The 17,779-nt window shown below is 47.9% G+C and overlaps 1 protein-coding gene across 1 annotated transcript in view; it reads left to right on the top strand.

Annotated features, from left to right (window-relative positions):
• Positions 1-5,819: 5,819 nt before the first annotated feature.
• The window catches only part of NT5C2 (5'-nucleotidase, cytosolic II), a 59,733-nt gene continuing 47,773 nt past the window's right edge, over positions 5,820-17,779 (top strand). Inside the window, exon 1 of the mRNA XM_030950951.1 lies at positions 5,820-5,894. The gene's annotated coding sequence lies outside the window, so the exon portion shown is untranslated. The remainder of the gene's footprint in view (positions 5,895-17,779) is intronic.

Below are 17,779 nucleotides of genomic sequence, written 5' to 3'. Positions count from 1 at the left end.
CGGTGCGGTGCGCGGTGCGCGGTGCGCGGTGCCGTGCCGTGCGGTGCGGTGCGCGGTGCGCGGTGCCGTGCCGCCCGGGGCCGCGCCGTGCGGTGCGCAGTGCCGCCGAGGCAGGAGGCGACAGGAGCTGTCCGTGCGCCGCGGTGCTGAAGGGCTGTGGCAGCGGGCGGGGCACGGGGCGGGACGGACGGACGGATAGACGGACGGATGGATGGATGGATGGATGTGGGGGGAGATGTGTGTGGGGAATAGACGGTCACACGGACGCAGAAGGAGCATGCAAACATACACAGGCTTATGGACGAGGTCGCACACACACAAAGAGACAGATGGATGCACAGGCATGCGAAAAGGGTCAGGTGCATTCACATAAGACACACGCGTCCACGTGCTCGGAGACAGAAAGACAAAGGGGCAAGCAGCTGTTCAGAGAGACACACAGATGCACTGGCAAGGAGAGGCAGAAAGGAAGAGAGATGGAAGGAAGCAGGCAGAAATGGGCAGGTGGAGAGAGTCAGGAAGGCACCCAGAAAGACAAAAGACAGACACACATGTGCACACACATACCCACACCAATCACTCCTGCTGGGGTATCCCCAACTGTTCCCTCCAACGCTCAAGGGAAGCTGTGCTGTGCATCTGTGTCTGGGCTGAAGGTGGCCTGGGGAGGTTGGTTCCAGCCCCTCTTCTCTGATGACGACCAGGGTGCCTATGTCTGTGTGGGATCTCCTTGGGATGCGGATGGGGACTACTGGGGCGCAGAGTTGGGGATATGTCTGGAGGAGGGTGTGACCAGGACAAAGACTGATAATGGTCAGTCCAGATGTAACACAGGTGACACACAGGGAGGGTTTTGCCTTCAGGTTCTTTGCCAGGAACTAAAATACTTCACATTCTCTACTGTCCATGCAAGCAGGCTGGGCCCTCCCACTGGCTAGGGTTTGCTGGGAGTACCCAGGGCTGTATCACTGACAAGAAGGGAGGTACATACACACCCCACCTCCAGGCCAAGTGCACTGCCTGCACCCCAGCGCAGGACCTCCAAGAGACCAATGAGAAGTGACTGATTTCTGGGAGCAGAAGCACAAAATATAGCTGTGAGATGGAAAAACAACTTAATTTTGATCTAAGTGTGAGAAACATGGGTGAAATGAGCAAATACTTGGATCCTGTCCCCTGCTGTACATCTCTGTGGCACAAAGATCTGCACTGATGCCCTGTTTCTTCTACTCTACTTATCCCTGTTTGTCCTCACAGGTGACCAGAGGACAGCATGAGGGACTTCCAGCAAATGAGCAGGGAGGACAAACAAGCCAGGGCTGGCATTAGAGAGAGCTGTGACTTCTAAAAGAGCTGTTGCTGGGGTTGAGCAATACCGTCAGTGCAGGCAGCTCGATGTGCAGCTGCAGTGCGAGCTGCATGCTTGCATCATCTAAGCAGCTCACGTTTTCATGGCAGAGCATCCCAGGCAGAGAGCCTTGGTGGGGCTGCCAGCTATCCTCACCCTGGTCTGGGCTGCCTGGCTCACACTGCCAGGGCAGAAATCCTCTTCTTGGTCTGTTTTTTCCCCAGGTATTTCACATACTCCTCACACACAAGTGCCTTTTACCATTTCCCAAGTGTCTCCTACTCTGCATTACAATATCCTAAGTCAGGGGTTTACTACTGTGAGTAACTGATCACGGAACTGAGAAGTTTCCAGCTCTGCTTAGTTATGTGTGTGGCATTGCTTTGTTGATTTTTTTCTGATGCTTATTGCTAATGATAGAGGCTTCTGTGGTTCTCTTTGCCATGGAAAAGTGGAGTGCAGCTTACCCTGGCTTCCTCACTCCTGCTGTTTTAGCACTGCCACACATATGTACCCTAACAGCTGAGTTAGGAATGTCGACTTCCATGGAGAAGGAGCCTGGGGTAAAATCCCTCTGCCTCTGGGAAAGGGGTCGAGGTGTTCTGACATCATTTACACACCCAGAAGGAGCTGCATGAAACAGCTGAGACCTGTGCCAGTTGCTGGTGTGACTGCTGGAACTACTGGTGTGGCTGAAGGAGCACAGGATAAAAGTCACTAAGCTACAGTGAGCACTGCTGTCCTGCAGAACAAGGCTGGGACTCCAAGGCTGGAGAAAAGCTGAACACTGGCATGTCAGAGCTGAAACAAGATGACAAGCTGGACAAGTGGGCACAAACCAAAAGCACAGCAGTCCCTGTGATGTGTTCAGCATCAGGAAACCTTGACACTTGAGTAACTGTTGCGACACAGACACATGGCATTGGGGGAGCTTTATGAAGCTAGAAAACAAGCAGGAAACCAAAGAGAAGGAGTCCCATAGCTAAGGATTGTACACCAATGAAACAAAGATGGGTTGTATTAGGGATGAAATTACCAAGACCATTCTGTACCTCCTAGTTACTTCAAAGACCAAGTCTTGTATGTGAGACAGCAGGAGGACTCCTCAAAGCTCTGTGATACTCTCCACACAGCATCTGCCTGCTGATGAGGCTCATTAAACCACTTATCTCCTGAGCTGCAATCTGCTGGGCTTGTGAGTCACAGGGAAAAGCCACACTCTGAGCTGTGCACACACAGCAGTGGGACACACACCTCCTGGCCAGCACAGCCCATGAAACTACACCTCTGGGGAGCTGCTTTACCCCTCAGCCTCACCACAGCAGCTTCACGAGAGGGAAATGCTTGCCAGCAGTGTGAAAAAGGCAGATCCCAGCGTCTTCCAGGAGGCTGCTGCCAGATCTCCTGTGGCACAGGTGGGTCTGGCCCCTGCAGGAGGGAGAGCTCTCTGGGTCAGGGCAGCAAAGTCAGGGAGAAAACATGTAAGTGCTAAACACACACGTAAGGAGGATGGAGGCATTTGCTTAATTGCATAAACACAAACACACTAACAAAAGTAGGAAGATGGCGGTACTGGATCCCTTCAACTCAGGAGTTTGTTTCTCACAGTGGGAGATTCATGCCTCTTTTGGTATAACTTCTCTGGTTCTGTCTGTCTGCAGCTCTGGGGCTCCCAGACAGTAGTCACATCTCTGTTTACTGGCCCTTAGCTAATCAGTGCAAGTTCATGTCCTGCGTGCCATTGTGCTCTGTAATCCACAGTTTGATAATGCACTCTATGAAAAAACATCTTTTTTCATGTTTCAGAGTGGCTGCCAGCTAATTTAATTCCATGTCCCTGGCTTGTGGAACACGGTGGAAGAGCTGGGATACAGTTTCTCCCCACCCACCTCCCTGTGCAGAATTTTGCAGACCTCTGCCTTACCCCACTTTACCTCTTTCCTAGGCTGAAAGGTTTTTGTCTATTTCATTTTCCTTCACAGAAAAGCCATTTTACATTTTTAGTCATCCTTGTTGGCTTCAGTGAGTCTTCTGGGGTTATGTGTTGGAAAGACACACAGACAGACATTTCAGGAGGGGCCCTGCCATGAGGATGCATAGAAGTGACAAATACAGGTGGCTGCATCTCCAAGCAAAAACTCTTGCTTGGGAGCCCGGCGCAGGTGCACTGAGATGTCCCAGGGTATTGGGAAGTGCAGGCTGAGCTTACCTGGTGAGCAGTGCCTCCCTGCCAGAGGCTTGGCACCAAAAATGGACTTTGCTACAGCCACAACTAATAGTTCTGCTGCTGTTGGGTGTTTCCTCTTGGAAGGGGATGGATCAAGGCTGACAGAGCCTGGAGAGGTACAATGGGCCAAGTCAGCAAAATCCTGCCCAGCTGCGTGTCCCCGTGCCAGAGGGTGGTGGCAGAGCCTTATCACCCAGAGCAGAGTGGAGGGCAGTAGGAAAAGCTGAGGGAGTCCTTGGAGAGATAAAGGAAGCATCATGGCAGTGGGGACAGGAGAGCTGCTGCCAGTGTGAGGCAGGCTGGGAATGCCTCTGGCTACCACTGAGGTGTGGAAAAGGAGATTGAATGAGTTCCAGAGGCTTGGCACAGCAGCATGGGCCTGCATGAGGTGGGGTCGATGGATGGCTGCCATCACCCTTGTCGCTGGCAGGGGTCAACATGAGGTGGCCAGAATCCCAATGTGAGGCCTTTTCCAGCCCTCCAGGGTCAGGAGAAACAGACAAAAAAAGCGAGGCTTGCTTTGCTGCGGAGGGTTGTTTTGCTCTGAGCTTTTTTGTGGCGGTGCTGACCCAGCGTGGCACAACTTGGGGGGCACCACAGGCAGTTTCTGTTCTGTGCAATGATCCCCTCAGCCTGCCCAACCTAGTGGCTGTGCCTGGAGGTATGAGGGATGTAGTCTGTGCTCACAGTAGACTGGGATGGGACATGCCTGCCCGTTGCTGTGGTCACTGTCCCCAAGCCCCCAGCCATCACCCCCTGCCACCCCAGCTGCTTGGGGACCTCCTCACCACCCTCCTGGCAGCAGATGGGGCACACACTGACCCCAGCCTTGTCCCAGCCGGCTCTGCAGACACACTCCCCAAAGTATCAATGATAAATCACATCATTTTAACCAAAGCTCTCTCAGCCATTGTGGAGCTTAAAAATAAATGAATATTGTGCAGCATGGGGAGCTGATGTCAAAGTAGAGTGACTAGGTTTTTATTTGATACTGAAGCCCATGCTTCCTTAAGCCGCTAGCTCAAGGAGTGTCGACTTCCATGGAGAAGGCAAACTAACGCAAAGTAGGCTCGTGACAGATTTTGAAAATGACCATTATGTGGTACAGTAATGCAGGGGCTGGCTGACAGAACTGTGGGAGCTCAGGCAGGCCAGGGAGGTGCAGGCCCGGGGGTGCAGCCCCAGAGATTTTGTGTGGAGCGATGCCAGGCCTGGAGGAGGCTGCTGAGGAAGGGCTGTGTGGTTGTTCTGTGAGTCGGCACACTGAATCACGGAATTGTTAGGGTTGGAACAGACCTCTGGTAATCTTCCAATCCAACTCCCCTGACAAGGCAGGGTCACCCGGACCATGGGACATAGGGATGTGTCTGGGTGGGTTCTGAATGTCCTCAGGGATGGAGTCTCCATAACCTCTTGAGCAGCCTGTTCAGTGCTCTGCCACCCTCAGCATGAAGGCTTTCCTCATCAGAGATGGTCATGGGTCCGGAGCACCTCTTATGAGGAAAGCCTGAGGCCTGCTCAGCCTCATAAGAGGCAACTGAGACAAGGCTTCATTAATGTGTACAAATATCTGAAGGGAGGGTGTCAGGATGATGGATCCAGCCTCTGCTCGGTGGTGTCGGGCAACAGGACAAGAGGCAATGGGCAGAGGCTGATGCACAGGAAGTTCCACCTGAACAAGAGGAAGAACTTCTGTGCTGTGTGGGTGAACACGCACTGCTACAGGTTGCCCAGGGAGGATGCGGAGTCTCCCTCACTGGAGATGTTCAAGAACCATCTGGACTCAATCCTGTGCCACGTCCTCTAGGAAAACCCTGCTTGAGTGGGAGGCTGGAGCAGACAATCCACTGTGGTCCCTTCCAGCCTGATCCATTCCGTGATTCTGTGACTCATGTTGAGGTGGGACTTCCTATGGTTTAGTTTATGGCCATTGCTCCTTGTCCTGTCACTGGGCACCACTGAAAAGAGCCTGGCACCATCCTCTTGGCACCCGCCTTTGAGAGGTTTATATGCATTGACGAGTCCCCCTCTCAGTTTCCCTTCTCCAGGCCGAGCGGGTCGAGCTCCCGCAGTGTGTCCCCTCACGGGGTCCGGCCCGGGCTCCCCTCATGCTCGCTGCCGGTGCGGCACTTTGCCGACGCTCCCTGGGCCGCGGCCCGTGCGGCCGGGGCGGGGCTCGCACACAGCCCGCGCTCCCTGCCAGCGGGCGGGGCGGGGCGGGGCGGGGCGGGGCGGGGCGCGGGCGGCGCCTGCGCAGTGCGGGCGGCGCGGGCGCTGCGGCAGTTGGTGCGGGGCAGTTCCACCCGAGCGCGGCGCGAGGTGAGAGCGGCCGCGGGCGCGCGCGGCGGATGCGGGGGGCGCGCGCGGGGCGGGAGCGCGCGCGGGGCGGGTGCGCGCCGGGGGCCGCTGGGGCGGGCGGCGAGGGAGGCAGCGCCCCTCCCTCGGGCGCGCGCCCCGGCGAGGGGGTGCCGAGCCCGCGGCCGGGGCTGGGGCGGCGCGGGGAGACCCCCGGGGCAGCGCCCGCCGCTGCTCCGCGCTGCCCCGGCGGCCGCCGCTGCCCCGTCCCGCCCCAGGCGGGGCAGCTCCCGGCCGTGCCTCAGCCCCCCGGGCTGCCCCCGCCCGTGGCAGGGCGGCGATTCCGTGCCCGCTCCGCCGCCCGAGCCCCGGGCACGGTGTGTGTGAGCAGGGCCGGGGCCGGCACCCGGTGCCTCCGTTTCCGCTTTCCTTCCGCCCCACGTGGAGCGGAGGGTCCCGGCGGCGCCTTCCCGCCCGCAGGTCTCCCCGGGGCGGCGGCCGCCCGGCCGGGAGAGGCGCGGAGCGAGCGGCGCGGTGCCGGGCAGCCGTGGGTCGGGGCGGGGGCTCGCTGTCACCGCTCCCGCTCCGCTCCGTTCCGTTCGAGTTGCTCTTGGCAGTCCGGCTGTGTCAGGCTGGAGCTGATAACCCAAAGCCAGGAGCGAGGCACCAAGTAAATAAATAAATAAAACAAACCAGTGCAAGATTGCTTTCCTCGCATTTTGCTTACTCTTTTTTTTTTAATCCCTCCTTGCATGCCAAAAATAATGTTGCAAAATGTATGATGGAAACAAACCTACACTGGTTCTCTGATAGACCAGATGACTTTATACGACAGTACTGCTTCTTGTAGCACAGGCAGTTTTGAAAATTCCTGGAACCACCGAGATTATGAAACGCTCAAGTTTATTCCCTTGCTAGTGTTTCTAAAGGCTGCCAAGCTGGATGTTAAGGCTCCTCTTTGACGTGGTCTTGAGAACATTCCTCCCAAGCCATAATCACTCATGTTCTAAAATATTTTTTTAGCTCTGTAAGATTTATTTTTTGAACATCAAAGATTGCAAAATGCTCTCTAAGTAGTCACTTAAAAACGTCTCCCTGTCAGTTTAGAGTAATATCATCACCAAGTGAAATGCATTGGTCCAAATACTCATTTGTCACTAGTGATTGAACTGAAAATATGAAGATTTTTAGGTCCTTTCAGGTGCTGCGTGGTTTCACTGAAAACCAGAAAGAAAACGCAAAACTGCATTTTGATCTTCGGTTCAAGTGCTGAATTTGTAGTTCCAGCAGTGAGCAAAAACCCCAGTGCTTTACATGCAAATCAATCAGCTTAGCTCAGGAAGTCTGCCACTGTCCCTGTCAGCCCGTGTCAACCTAAACATATTTTAGAGTGGAACTGCTGTTTAAAATAATCTATTGCCATTAGTCTAGAGTCCAAAAGATCGTTCAGGAACCTGCTGGTTTGATTAACAGCAGTTGGGGTTTGTTCAAGCATAGACGTGGTTGCATTATATAGCACAATACAACCTTTACTCTGTACAGCGTCATTCAAACAAATTGTATGGCAAATGCACCACCGAACTGTGCTTAGAATGCTCCATTGAATCAAGTACAATTGCAGAGAGAAATGGGGAGAAAAGCTGTAAGAATGGGAGAGATGTTTTCAGCTGAGGTTGGAAATTAGCAGCCTGTTAGTGTATTTGCACTGGTAGCAGTAGTGTTATACGATGATTCTGGGATATACGCTAACAAAAATCAGACACAGGCTGAAACTTTCCCAGGCAAATTTCCAGTTCGTAGGCAATTTTTAATCATCGTAACGATGATGATAATAATATCCCCCTAGAACTGTCACTCCTTGTCATGTTTGATTCCTAATATAACTTGAAGAGAAAGCTAATAGACCCTTATTAAAATCACTAGAAATATTTATCCTAGACTTTTTTTAACTTTCAGGGGATTTTTTTTTTTTAACAGACAGCTTAGTCAGGTGTTTACTGGTAAACAGTGTGGTATTGTGCTTTTTGGGGAACACTGAAAGGAGTGGTTTATTTCCTTCAAAAATATACAAGTATGTTATTTTTGCATTGGAAAAAGGGAAGCAGACTTAGAATACGGTGTTTAAATTATGCTTATTGAAAAAACAGATAGCTTTATTTAATCCCATCATAACTCTTACTTGCAGTTCAGCTTAATAAAATAATGCTTGTTGAAAAGTGATAGGTGGGTGGGTGATCTGTTGCAGTGTGAGCTGGTATCTGGGGATGGCACAGGCTGGCTGCAGAGCAGGTCTGGTGCTCCAGGACAAGCTGAGAGGGTCTGCAGCCTTTGAATCCTGCAGGAATTGTAGATACTGACTTGCGAGGAAGTGCAGGAAGAAGGGCTGACCACAGCTCTTCCCTGAAAACCTTGAGCAAGAGACAGAATTGCAGTCACAGTCACTGAACCCATCCTTTTGCGGGCATTTTGAGTAAGGGAGTGCTGTGGAGGTGGTGCTGTGGTGGTTCAGTACCATGGAATTTGCCATTGCTTGGGCACTGGTGACAATCCTACACAAAGCAGTGTTACCACGGAGAAGCTGCTTGGCCTGGGGAAAGTGGATTAATGGTCTCCAGCCAGGCTGCAGTGGAAAGTTGTCATAGGAACTGGCTCGCTGTTCTGCAGGGCTGTGCCTTGTCTTCACTGCTTGCAAAGTGCACCTCAGTAACCACTCACCTCAGGTTAGGAAATACTCCCGTGTACAGCCATGAGGAGAGCAGGGCACTCTGTGTAAAGCCATGAGGAGAGCAGGGCACTCTGTGTAAAGCCATGAGGAGAGCAGGGCACTCCAGCTCCACCAAGGGAAACTGAGGACAGAGCTGTACCCAGCAGGGCACAGCCTGGGTGATGTGCCTTGGCGTGAGCTCACAGCTCCTGCTCTGCACCAGGTCCCTGCCTGGGGGTGGCCCACAAACACTGGGTGTCCTGACAGAAAACAGCTGTGGCTTCTTCAGCAGTGAGAGAAAACGGAACAGAATGTGCCCAGGAGGGGAAGCCTTGCCTGGCTCTTTGGGATGTAATTGGGAAGAGATGTTTCCAAGTCAGTGCATGGGAATTCCTCACTTATTTTCTGTACTGCATCTACTTTTAAAATTTTGTTTATTTAGTGTCAGCAGCAGAAATATAATTTGAATTGTTATTTGAAATGCCACAATCCGAGTCTTCAAGAGTTGGCTATTCTGTGCTGAATCTTATTATTTATGACTATTGTTGAAGAGCACATTGATATAAATATTTCCTATTTTAAAATGTCTGTTTTGTGATATTAAAGAAATTACTGTGTCATGATTATGATGCTTGTAGCAGTGAGCTGTATTTTGTTTTCATTATGACTTACTAACTGGAATGGTTCCTAAAACCTGGGACTGTGCGCTCTACACAGAGATCACGTGTGTGACATGAATCTGCTTCTTTGACACAACTGCAGAGGGAATCCAGCATATACAATACATAGAACTTTATGTATGGTAAACAGACCTTAAGCAACATCTGGAAAAAATTGCATCGGTCTTTAAGGTAGCCACTATAAGCAGTTGATAATCTAGACCTGCCTACATAAATGTAGGTACTAAGTCTCATGCATGTGTTTGCAGGGCTAAAAAGGTGCTGGGGAGACCTGCCTGTAAGAAGCCATATTAGGAGAAATACATTTTTTATATGGCAGTATGAGATCAAGGAGGGAGCCTGAGTAATTCAGCCTAAAAAACCCACAGCAGTCTGTTATTACCTGAATATGTAACACTGTGTGCATCATACTATAAAGTCAAAAGCAGATTTGCTCTTATTTCCTGGACAGTTGGGTCCCCAGACATAGGAGCAGTGAGTGGCTGTGTGCCAGAAGTCTTAAGTCCTGTTACTTTTTCAAGTCTGGTACAGTGTGGTAGAGCTTAAAGTTGTGGCTTGCTGGTGATCTTAACTTATCCTCTGGGCATGAATACCTGCTGTAGGACTTACCAGCACAGTCAGCCCTTTTTTGGTGGTTTCACTAGAGACACCATTCTGACTAAACTGGGGAGGTTGGAGACCCCACTGTGATCATCTGCATGCTTCTCTTAACAACCAAGGAAGAAAACAAGTGGGTTCTTACCCTGTGCATCATACCAGCTCAAAGTGACTTAAGTTCTGCAAAGGTGTGACTCCATCAGCTGTGGAGAGCAGAAGCCACAGTAATGAGAGACCTACAGAAATAATACTGGGACTGAAACCTGTTGGCTTCTCTTTTGAAACTGAAAAATGTTTGGGCAGAGCTTCTGTAGGTGGATGGAAGAACAAAGGGAGGTCCAAGGAGATGTGATTCTCCTGAGATTGGAAGGTGGCTCTAAAGTGAAGTTAGTAGAAACAGATGTGCAGGAACAATGTGCTCTAGTGCAGCTCATGTTGTACCCAGCCTGTAAATAACAAGGCGGTTGTGGTCGTCTCTATAACTGCCATTCCAGCTCTTTTCACCACAAGTGATTTATTTAAAAACAAAAGCTCCTTGAAGTCATTTTGTGGTCCAAACTTAGCTTAATTTAGTTATAAAGTATTCACAGCTCCTAGCTATGTTTCAGATGTTTTGAAAGACTTGCTATTTTGCTTACGTGCTTACTAGAAGATTACCATTGAACCTTGTTTGGCAGAGTTGGTTCAGAGGAAGGGATAAACCAGAAAGTTCCTGTACATATTTCTGCAGGAGGCTCTGAGGTAGAGTGGTTTCCCACTGTGTATTTAAGAGCGGGCCTTTGGATTAGCTGGCTTTGACCCAGGCCTTGTAGTTCTCCCTGTTAACACTGGCATAATAGATAAAACTCTTAAGACACATTCTTGCTAGATTTTCAGGAAGCAACTTCTCACTGAACCTTCCGGGAAGGTACACTTCCCCAAAATATTTTCCAACTGGGGTGGTCCAGTTTTGGTAGTTGTGGTGACCAGATCTGGATTGTGAGACCTTCTGGGAGGGTTGTTCCCCTCTTGTGCGAGCTGCTGCCTTTTCCCTGGCAGCAGCTGCTGCCTGCACTGCTGTGGTAGGAACAGCTGCATCCCAGCTGTGTCCATCAGGCTCAGGAGGAAGCGTTTGGCTGCACTGTTCAGGCAGTGTTTGCTGCTGAAATCAGTATTCCTTATCTCCTTTGGGAATGTTAGCTGTGGATGGGAATCAGCTCATACTTTACTGCTTGGACCGTGCTCCTCTTGTCATTTGCATCAAATGCAGTATGTCTGGCCATGGTGTATAACAAGGGAAACTTTGTAGTCAGTTTGTAAAGTAACCTGGAAAGGAAAGCAAGTTCAGAAGACTGAAGATGGTTTAGCATAAAGCACCCAGAGTTCTCTAGACTAGCTGAAATCTGCTGGTGTTTGGGTTGATTCAGTTGGTGGTGAGTTACATATAGACATGCACAGTGAATAACTGGGAACATGAGGTCAGAGAAGAGCATGTGAATATTCTGCTCTCAGAAACCCAGCAGAGGTTCTGAGGTTTATGCCAGAGCTTTGTAATCATAACACGGCAATTACCAATAACAACATCTAAGAATAAGTGCTAGCAAAGGGCAGGGAGCATAGGTAATTTTGGAAGTCAGTAAATAGAACAGTTGCAATCAAAAAGAAATAATCTTTTAATGTTGATTTTGTTTGCTTTCTCTGTCTCCAAGATACCTTCTTTCCTCCCAAAGGAATAGCTAAACATGTTAGCAAAGGTATTTCAAATGTTTCTCTGATCTTTTTGGATGTTACAAAGCAATTCCATTTCAAGACTATGCAAAGATATATGTGGCCTTTGAAGTCACAGGAAAGGGCTGGAAAATTTGGTCCCAAATGTCTTTTTAAATCATGTCCTTTCTGACACCCTATGCAGTATTCCCTGAGAGCTTTTAAGAACAGATGTCCATAGTAGCTGCATAATTGTTTCTGTTTTATTGCTTGTTCAGTTCCTAGTGTTACTCTCATGTTACTCTCTGTGTGTTCTTTTAGTCAGGATGGGTTCATTCCCTAAAGAAAAAAACTGATCAGTTGACCATAAATTGCAGGTGTTCTGAGCATCAGTTAACTTGAGACTGACCCTGGAAACTGCTCTTCCAGTTCAGTCCCTGTAGCTTTCTCATCATTGAATACCAGTGGCTGAGTGAAGCTGGAAAGAGGAATTTAGCATAGAGGCAAGCCAGACTGGTAAATCATCTGTTAGTTCTGCTGTTTGGAAACTGAGGCAGGAGTCAAATTTCATTTTCCGCTTCATGCTGCCGTTATCAGTTGGTGCATCGGTGATGTTTAAGAGCAGGTCAGCAAGACAGCCTATCTTGAGTCTTTCAGTGTTTGGGGATCCTGCATTTCCCCATTGCTTACCTTTGTTAAAAAAAAAAAAGAAACAATTGGAAAGAGTTTTACTTGCTGTGCTCTGAGGTGAAGTGTCCATCAATAATTTGGGGACTTTTCCACATCTGATCAGAATAACATTGTAGCCTTTCTAAGAGTTAATTAAAGCACATTTGCAATCTAACCTTTCCTTTTTTTTTTCTTCTTTTTTCATGTGATAAGAGATTAGGTAGGTTCTTAACCTCTTGTTTTACATGTGTTTTAACTTCTCTTTCAATATTGCACTGCCAGTTTTATAAGCCAAGGCCAAAATACTCTGCTTGCTAAACTTGAGCAATCAGGAGGCAACAGATGATGAAAAACTAACAGTGTTTTACTCATCTACCACTCCTTTTTCTTCACAGACATGTAGAGAGTAGATATTAACAAAGACAGTAATAAAACTCACTGTGAGGCCTCATAAATCAATGTGTACTGGTGGGGTCAGGAACAAATATTGGAAAGGTTAGAACATGCAGAGAACTGTGTTCCCATGTTGTGACGCTCAAAGCAAGGCTGGGAGTTTTTTGTTTGCTGATTTGAAAGCAATCAGGAGGGGGCATTTCTGTGGCTGCCCAGGAGGCTTTGTGCTGGCTGGGCGTGTGGTCAGCTCTTTTTTCTAGTGGCTACACTAGGTCAGGTAACACGCTGAAAAAGAAGTCCTGGGTGAATCAGGGCTTTCATATTGCTCTGCTAGGGACAGGTGTTTGTAAAGGTATCTCAAAACCCAGGGGATCCAAGCTGTTTGCTCATCTGCAGCAGGACAAGACTCTGCTGTTCAATGCATCTGCAAGTCTACATTGACAAGGTACTTGAGATTCCCTGAAGAGAGAAGTCCTGGCCAGAGGGAAGGTTCAGTGTTGGCAACTCTCAGCTCAGGTTTGGTATAACAGGGATGTGCTGATGATGCCTTCTTAGTTGTTTGTTAATGTTCTCTCACCTTTCAGGCTGGCAGGTTTCTTCCAGTTTGCAGCTGATGTAGTAGATCTGTCACTTCATTTTGTCCCTTCTGAGAACTGCTTATGCTGGGACAAATGCAGAGACAACACTCTGTGTCCTCCTCTGCTCCTGCCAGGGAACAGGCTCCTGTGTCAGCAGGATTGATTTAATATTAAAACCTAGGGAACTGAACAGCCCATGGAAAGGTGACTGTTTCCCCAAATTAACTTAGTGGTTTGTGTTTTGCTTGGACAGATAGTAAGAAGTTTCCAAAGAAAAGAGGTTGATTCAGTTGCAAAACGGTTTAATGTAGGTCTTTGGAATCACTTGATAAAGCTGAGTCAGTTGGGTTATCAAAGAGAAGCCAGAAACCTAGCAAGAGCTCAAAGTCATCATAGGTATTCAGTTATTTTACTGATTAATTTAGTCACATAGGATGCCTAACAAAAGCTGTACAAATTAGCAGTCTTTTAGAAGAGCTTGTGTATACTGCAAAGAAAGTATTTGTAAAATTAATTTACTTGTAGAGTTTCCTGTATTGGTGCCTCGGTACTGCACATCTGTCAAGATTAAATGAGACTTGGGGGCTGATAGCATCTAGATGGGGACAGTAGTGTGCCCTTAGGACAGATTTGTAATTTCATTTGTAATCAGGCAGACTATAATTACTATATTTGCCTCTGATTAAAAAAACAGGTCAGAAAAGTAATGAATTGTTCTCCTTATGGGATGGGGGGGAGCTTTACAGGGTAAGAGCCCTTCAAAGCACTGCGCAGTGTTCAGGTTCCCCGGTGTTCCATCTTTGTGCTTGCTCGGTTGGTAGGTCTGTGTGGCTTGTTTCACATCAGCAGGGAGCTGCTGCCTGCTGAGAGCAGAGTGCAGGGTAGGTTGTGGGTACTTGCCTTTGTGATCTCCATGGTGAGTGCTAGGTACCAGCCAGCCTCTCATTTAGGGAGAAAGGACTTTTGTATGGTGCAGGTTGCAGGGCAGGGTACCTGTAGGTATGAACTAGGAGAAGCAGAGAGCAGGAGGAACTTGTACTTCTGGCCTTTGTGAGCACTTCAGGAGAGATGAGAGCCAGCCCAGGGTCGATTTCAATGAGCTGAGCCTGCACACAGGCTGTGCTCACCTGAAAGGCTGGATCAGCCTCAGGGAAGGCTCTTGGAAGGGAGGTGGGTAACAATTATTACGGATGGAAGCAGGAAGCCCATGAAGTCTCTATTAGACTGGTATGTGTCTGGAGCTCTGTGTGTTAGGATAGCAGAGAATCAGGATCCTCCTTACTAAATTATCCTGTATTTATTTTCACAGTGACCTTTACAGCTCAGGACTTCCATTATTTTGGTTTGGGTTTTGTGAATAAATAGCAAGTTGAAAATTGGCTGAGTTTTGTGTATGAAGTCCGTGGCTTTGCTGGGTATTATTCTATGTCTGGCATAGTTCCATAGTCATCTGTTTTTTTGAAAGATGGGTTTATTTGTCAAAGATCTGTCTCTTACTGTTGGGTAAGTTCTCGAAAAGAGAGACCAGGTTAGTATATGAGCATTTTGTCAGCCTTTTCCTTAAAGAAGCTGGGAGGAGAAATGGATTGCACTGGAAAAGAAAACTCTTAGCAGGGAAAGAAAGTTCTCACTGGCTTTGACAGAGCAGTTCTCAGAATTATTGGATTGTTTTCAGCTGTTGATCTCAGTGTTTATTTTCAATCCCTTTTTTTAATGAAGGAGGAGCCAGTGTTCCCCAGTTCTTTACTCAGCAGCATGTCCCTTGGCGAGTGCTGTGTCTGGAGCCCTGGGACTCGGGCTCAGCAAGCCAGCTGGCTCTCCTCTCCAGGGCTGAGCAGGGAAGCCTTTCTGCTGAGGCTGGATGGAGATGTGAGTTTGTATTTCCAGCCTGCAGAGATGGTTCAGATGCTGATTCTGCTGTCACATCTGTTTGTGGAGCCCATAAATGTGTAAAGAGGGCCCATCCTGCATGGAAGAGGGTTCAAGTGTCTCTAAAAAAATCATCCTTCTTCTTTTTCAAGACTAGGAAAAAGCTAGAATGAAGTTTCAGTATCTTTGCTTTTTCCTTAAAATATTAATGAAGCAGGGATGTGATCTTCAGAGACAAGGGGTTTTTTTTGTCAGCAAGCTCAGTCAGTAAGGAAAGACAATAAAAATGTCCCAAGTGAACTTTTGTCTGTTTGCATTATCCAAGCTGTCCTGCTTGCATGCTGTCAGAATGGCTGTGCCACTGAGCCCAGCTGTGCATCTCAAATACTTTGTCAGTTGCTGCCATGCTTCTGGAAAGGCCTGTTACATCTGCATTTGCTTCCCAAAACGCAGTGGAATCTAATGAAAAGCATCATTGTTTTGAGACACTCTGATCTGTTGCCAGAAGAGCTACTGTTGTATAATCCTTAATAGCAGGTTAGAGTGGCAGTTGCTCCTAGGTTTGAAATTGGTATGTGGCAGGGTGGCTTCCCAGTTCTTATCCCTGGGGAGGGCACGTCTCATCTTGTTCTTCCCTTTGGGAGCTGTGACTCACACGGTGTTCAGCTGCCCTGAGTTGGGAATAGACCCTTGAACAGGCTGAACATCAGTGGTGCTACTTAGGGGTGACAAGGGAAGGGAAACTGGCAGTTCCCTTTGAGAACGGGGAGCAGTGCTCTGTCTGCTGAGTACCAGGGATTACATTTGTCTGTTCTTGCCAGCACATTGTTCTGATGTAAAAAAAAAGAGTTGGAATAAAAAAAAATTATCTTGACTTCCCTTTCTGATTTGCAGAACTCAGTATGTATATTTCCATGCTGACATTTCTGCCTTTTGTGATCTTTATGTTAACCTACAGCTTGGCTGGCACGCTGTCAGGCTTCATCTGTGTAGCAAATAAAGTATTTGCAGGTGTCATTCAAACATTGAATTCCTGTTGTGGTGGGCATTGGCATCAATGTTTACTGCCCATTTTTTCAGCTAAATCAAATATATGGGAACTCTGATAAATATTTTAAAAGAAATATACTATGAATAGTTTCTACAGGGTGAGCTGTATTACAGCAAAGGGATCAAGTTAATCTCTTGTTTTTAATCTCCCAAGACTGGGCAACCAGAGCAGTTGCTTATGGGGAAAAAACAATGTGAGTGAAGTATTTGAATTATGTTACGTGTTTCTTGCTGGAATTTAACAGCTGGGAACAAAAGGCAGTTAGAACATCTTTGTAGCCAGTCCATGCTTGCCTTTGGCAGGTGCTCAGTTGGGCAGCAGTTTGGGAACCTCTGTGGCAGAGGTTGCTGCAGGCTGCTGAGGGCCTTTTCCCAAGGAGGAGAGTTTCCCAGGGCCATCAGGGTGCATGGTTTTTCATTGGTGTCGGCTCAGAAGAGCCTTTGTTTATCCATTCACCTTCTGTCTGTGTAAAACCACTCTCTGGAGGTTTCTTTTGAATACTGGTTGTGCCTCAGCCTCATATCCACTGAGGCATTCGGGTATAAGGTGAGGAAGGCATAATACTCATTTTGACTGACCTGCTGTATAGCTCAGACAATTTGACTTTTCTGCATTAATTCTTGACTCTGAAAAAAAAAAGGCTGATTCAAACACCCACACACTTTATTAAGAGCCCTCTGATGATGATTTCAGAAATTTGTTGTTTCATAGCTATCTCTTCTCTCTGTTAATATTTTTGTGTTGGTTGATTTATTTAACTTCCAGTCATGGGGTCTTGTTCTGTCATTGCTAGACTGAGAACCCTCCACATTCAGGCTGCTTGCCTGTGTGCAAATACTTCTAGACCATTTTCAAATCACCTGCAGAGCTGCTCTTTGTACACTGGCAGCCTTCCACTCCAGCCTGAATCTCTCTCACAGCTTTATTCCTTTCTCAGTGCATTCCTTTCTGAATGGGGGCAGCCGGCTGAAGACAGTTTTCCAGCAGAGTTTGTGTCAGTGACAGAGAGAGACACAGAGTCCTGCTTGGTAGTCTTGTACACCCAAGGATCATATTTGACCTGCAGCTGCAGCATTTCTTTGAGAGCTCATGTTTGCTAATTCCTCTCTGTGACGTAGCTCTTGTGCTTCTGGACCAAGTCTTGCATTCCTTAAGTATGATCCTTCTTTTTTTTCTAGTGCTGGGAGAGCGGGGCACACTGGAGTTAGAGAAGTGGAAAAATAGCATTACTCCTAACAAACTCTTTGTGTAAAAAGCAGTAAATTGGAAATAGCCAAAATTGTAGTTTTGGAAGAGATAGTGAGATGCATGAGCTATATGGAATGTAGAAAATACAGTTATGAGCTCACTGGAGAATGGAGCTCCTGTTTCAAGGCATTGAACTAATTTGCAGATAGATGAGGAGAATGGATGCTCTCATGGTACTCGGAAAGGGTCAGATTTGAGGTTTGCTCCTCAGAGTTGCACTGCAGATTTCATCGTTTTCCAGATTCTATTCTAACCATCCATAACGTTCATGATAATTAAATAATACTTAAAATATTTTAATGAACTAGTGCTGCTTGGAATTCCTGAAAGAACAGAACTCCTTGGATAGAAATGGATGGGCACGAGAAGAAGAAACTCCAAATTAATGTATTTCTGGGTTTTAGTGTGTCTAATGCATCAGGGTCCTGGAGTAT

This window comes from Camarhynchus parvulus, chromosome 6 (assembly GCF_901933205.1).
Source record: "Camarhynchus parvulus chromosome 6, STF_HiC, whole genome shotgun sequence".
Classification (NCBI taxonomy): domain Eukaryota; kingdom Metazoa; phylum Chordata; class Aves; order Passeriformes; family Thraupidae; genus Camarhynchus; species Camarhynchus parvulus.
The sequence above is the reverse complement of the archived record's forward strand: the minus strand, read 5'-3'. Positions and strand labels throughout refer to the sequence as shown.